Here is a 5112-nt window from a genome sequence, read left to right as displayed (position 1 = left end):
TCTTTATAATAAAAAAAGACCATTCCTGAACAGTCTGATCCAAATGGTGTGAACAGAAGCTAAGAACGACTGCTTGTCACTTGTATTGTCTGCAGCTGTCCTGTTGTAGTTTCATTCTGCCTGTGGCTAATGAAAGTATATTTGGGATATATTCCAGGCCCACCAGAGAACTCGTATTCTTCACACACAAATCCATCAACCTGTGGCATGAGGTACTTTTGATTTCCTTTTTAAAAAATGAGCTGTAATGTTCTACAAAGAAGTGCCTCCAGTGCTTGTAATAGTCATAAGAGGAGTATCACTTCTGTATCAGATATTTTGTACACATGTACAGTACACAGCTTTCAAACATACATGTAAATTATTGGGGGGAAAAGTGTCATGATCCACCTTGAATCTCAACAACCTGGTTTTGATCTGTATTTTATGGACCTGAGGCATTTGTGGGTCTCTTGAGCAGAACTTCTTCAAGCCTTGTTTATGTAAATGCCAGCTGAGCAAAAACAAGGTTTGTACATGCGGTTATGACTCTAGTCCACATGGCAGCAAGGCCGGCCTCAGGTTGGATGGCGCCCTGTGCGGGACTCTATTGCTGCAAACCGGAAATGTATCCAGTGGAACGCAAACAGCGAGTTATTCCACAGTAACGTTCCAGTCGGTCTGCGTATGCGCGAACCGCGGGGCTCGTCTAAAACTGGTAAGTCTAAAGTAGATGGAAAATATCATATGTAGAAATCGCAAAGTGTAAACAATGTCATATAGACAAATGACTATGAGTATTGAATATGTATATCTCGCTAAAAACAGATAGTTATTAGTAACAGACTTGAATAGTCTGTAGATTAATATGGCAATGCAAAACAAATCCTTCAATTTAATAGAGCAAATCAGTATATATTGCTAAAGATATTATTAACCCCTAAAGGATTTACTCTAAATTGTATTAGATAAAGAGAAATACAATATGAAGATGCTACTATGAATTGATAGGATAAAATTGAATTTGCATGTCATATCTACATATAATACAAACTTTAAATAGACAGATAGAACATTGCTTATGATACACATTCACATAATAAACACATAACGTTTTCCATCCCTTCCGGACAAAATGAATCAGAAGGCAATAAGGTTTCTTTTCATTTTTTCTTCAATCTAGATGCAATGGGCCTCTGCTGCCTTCATGAAGCAGCAAATTACTTCATAAAGAGTGTGTATCTAAAAATATATAAGAGAAAATAATAAATATACAGTGTTCATAAATATTAAACAAATAGACTTGAATAAAAATACATATAGAGGAAGGTCCAATTTAGACCCCCAAGCAATAGATGTATACAAAACTAGCTATACCATCAAGAGAGAACGCTGACAGTAAAAACCATCAGCTATCTGGAGAAAATATCATCTGTCCTACTAAATATGTGGGCCATATGGGTACACCACATTCAACCCTTTGGGAGACATAGTGTCAAGTCTATATATCGACTCCAATTCTTTCCTTTTGAGTGCACGTTCCCTGTCCCCGCCTCGTCTCATCTGGGGTACTGAATCTATGATTCTGAATTTCAATTGTAACACCCCATGTTTGCTATCCAGAAAATGTCTGGATACAGGTAGATCCCTTCTTTTTGTATTGATACTAGATTTATGGTTCCTCATTCTTAAAGTCACCTCCGTGGTGGTTTCACCAACATAATGAATACCACAGGGGCAACTTATTAAATAGATGACAAATGAGGTTTGACATGTAAAAAAACCCTCTAATATACATAAGTTTACCAGTTTGTGGATGGTTAAAACTGCTACCTTTAATTATATTGTTACAAATATTACATCCTAGATAAGGATAACATCCCTGTTTTTGGGGAGCCAAAAGAGTCTATCCCTTACGACAAGAACCTATGTCCGCCTTCACCACACTGTTCTTAATTGTTTTACCTTTTCTGTAGGCCTCTCCTGAAACTCAATAGTGTCTGGGAAGGTCCTGCTCAATATACACCAATCTTTTTGTATGATATCACTGACCTGAGGACTAAACATAGAAAAAGTGGAAACAAAGGGTATTCAAAGTTGTTTCTTTTTGGACAAATTACCACTAAGCAAGATATTCCTATCTAGATTCAGAACTTTTTGTTTGTTCATCTCGAGGATGTAGTTTGGGTACCCCCTCTCCAAAAATGTTTTACACATTAGGTCAAGCCGTGAGGATAATTTGTCTTCCTGGCTCACTACCCTCTTGACTCTGATCAATTGGCTGAAAGGTAACGATTTCAGCATTGTTCTCGGATGGCCACTGGTATAGTATAAAAGGTTATTACTATCTGTCTTCTTTATAAAAAGATCAGTGACAAGACCATTACCAGAAAGTGAAATACATGTATCTAAGAATTCAATTGACAAGGTGGAGTAAGACATGGTGAACTTGATTGTATGGTTAATTGTATTCAAATATTCAAAGAATTATTTTAATTGACATATAGAGCTGGTCCAGATGAGGAAGACATCATCTATGTATCGCCGCCACCGCAGTACATGACTGAACTGAGGGACACATAGATGAAGTCCTCCTCAATCCGACGCATAAAGATATTTGCATATGTTGGCGCCATATTGGACCACATTGTCGTCCCTCTTTTCTGTAGGTAGAGTTTATCTGCTACCAAAAAAGAATTTTTCGTTAGGATGAACTCAAGAAGAGACCTAGTAAACCCAATCTTCTCAATAGAGTGTCCTGATTTTTCTAGATAGAATAGAGAGGCATCAATGCCTTGTCTGTGATCAATGGAGGTATATAGACTACCCACATCAAGGGTAACCAGGACCGACTGGGCAGGGACCACAAGATCTTGGATCCTGACCAGGAAGTCTGAGGTGTCCCTGATGTAGGAGTCCGCACCGGTGGCAAACTGCCTAAGGATTTTGTCAACAAACATTGCTGAAGACAAAAACAGAATCACTCCCCGATACAATCGGGCGTCCAGGGGGTCTAACTGGGTCTTTATGGATTTTTGGCAAAATATATAATACAGGAGTGATTGGAAACTTCACCTGTAAAAAACCATGCAAATCTTTGTCAATAATTTTATCCAGCAATGCACTATTGACCAGAGTGTTCAGTTCACGAAGATAGGTGAACTTAGGATCACCTGGTAACATTGTGTATATATCCTTATCACTAAGTTGATTTTTCATTTCCTGCAGATAAGAGGAAATATCCATAACAACTATGGCACCCCCCTTATCTGCAGGTTTGATCACTAAGTCACTATTATCTGCCAACTCCTTAAGTGCCAAGTGCTCATCTCGTGTTAGATTCCTCTGAATCGGATGCTTGCAATGCATCTCCTTAAGGGAAGCAACTCGGTTTTTCACAAATGAAACATAGGTTTCCACAGAGTGAAAATTTTGAGGAGGCTGAAATCTGCTTTTATTATGCAGCCCATAATCACTAAGGTGTAATGTCTCATCAATATAATCAGCAGATGTATTAATTACATTCATATTTTTAGGTTGTACAGAGAAATAAGCCTTTAATCTATTGACCTGAAAAAACTTTCTAAATCAAGGTCTAGAGTAAACCAATCAATGGGGTTATGGGGACAGAAAGATAAACCACGATTAAGCATTTTTATCTGTGGGTCAGTTAGTGTAAAAGATGAAATATTCACCACTAAATTTGGGGATTTTTCCTCCGGGTCTGATATTGACGACCCCCCCCCCCCCCCCCCCCGTGCTGGAGTCATCCTGCCTCTGATCCTGTTGTGGTTCAGCCTTTCTCCTGTGTTTCCTCCCGCCCCTGCGGGACCGCTTTCTCCTGCGATTAAACAGTCCAGAGTTTCTCCTATAAAAAAAAAGCCTGTTTATGTAATCAGCTGTAAAACAGTACACGATGCATGAATATTTATTATGTTAGACTGTAATTTGTCTATACAGTCTATTTTTACACATTGCATGTTAATTAGATATAATAACCTATATAAATATATTTCTTGCTAGTTCATTATACTCAAGATACCACAATATTCACATTTATTAAACCAAAAAAAGGAAATCTTGATATCATGCAATTATATTAGTCAAAATACAATTTTATTAAACAAATTTACAATTTATTACACATCAGTACAAGAGTACAAAAATAACCCCCCTCCCAAGTATATACTATAGACATTTAAAATATATTAAAAGAAAGCCAGGTCACTCCTAATATGATTATCGTAGATTGGGAGTAGTGATAACTCCTCACAAAATACATATACCCCCTGTACACAGAATAAAAGACATGACGAAGGTTGCGAAACGTGCGTCGAGGTGCTCGGTGTCCAGGTGCCGTATCATACTCTCATCATGTCCTCCTCAGGTATGCTGAATTATCACCACCAGTAATTTTAAATCGGTGTGTGTTACCAATCTTACTGTTATCTTTTTTTCTTACACTGTTTTGAAATAGGATCTCTAATATGGTCACGCTATTTTTATGGATCAAATATTCTAATTGGTCTAATTGATCGTGTCTTTTATTCTGTGTACACAGTAACACACATGGTATCCAGTTCGAATTTCACCTGAGGGGTATATGTATTTTGTGAGGAGTTATCACTACTCCCGATCTACGATATCATATTAGGAGTCACCTGGCTTTCTTTTAATATATTTGAAATGTCTATAGTATATACTTGGGAGGGGGGTTATTTTTGTACTCTTGTACTGATGTGTAATAAATTGTAAATTTGTTTAATAAAATTGTATTATGTTAATTAGATGTATGCTAATTGCTAGCTTTACTTCCTATATGTACTCCACACTGTGTGTAGTGTGTTAAACAGCTTGAGAAAGGTTCTTTGACGGACCGAAACTTTGCTGCTCACTTGAGGTGAATAAATCCACCCTTTTTCATCAATCTTGAAGTCCTGGTGCCGTTACTTCTTCCTATGGTTTTTGTATATTTCAAGTTGGGGAAGTGATTCATCCTCTTGGTATTGTGCACATGGCCTAATTTATAGTTGGAGTGCTGTGTTCATCTACAATTGGTGTGTATGTATATATATATATATATATATATATTTATATATATATATATATATATATATATATATATATAGCAAC

At 37.1% G+C, this 5112-nt stretch overlaps 1 long non-coding RNA gene across 1 annotated transcript; it reads right to left on the bottom strand.

Annotated features, from left to right (window-relative positions):
• Positions 1-1037: 1037 nt before the first annotated feature.
• LOC142743070 (uncharacterized) lies at positions 1038-3723 on the bottom strand. The gene is made up of 3 exons (XR_012881492.1): positions 3675-3723; positions 1945-2038; positions 1038-1221 (listed from the first exon to the last, which is right to left on the bottom strand). It is a non-coding gene; the product is annotated as an uncharacterized LOC142743070 (long non-coding RNA).
• Between the last annotated feature and the right edge of the window lie 1389 nt (positions 3724-5112).

This window comes from Rhinoderma darwinii, chromosome 1 (genome assembly GCF_050947455.1).
Source record: "Rhinoderma darwinii isolate aRhiDar2 chromosome 1, aRhiDar2.hap1, whole genome shotgun sequence".
Lineage (NCBI taxonomy): Eukaryota > Metazoa > Chordata > Amphibia > Anura > Rhinodermatidae > Rhinoderma > Rhinoderma darwinii.
Note: the sequence above shows the minus strand (reverse complement) of the source record. Positions and strands in the feature narration are given on the sequence as shown.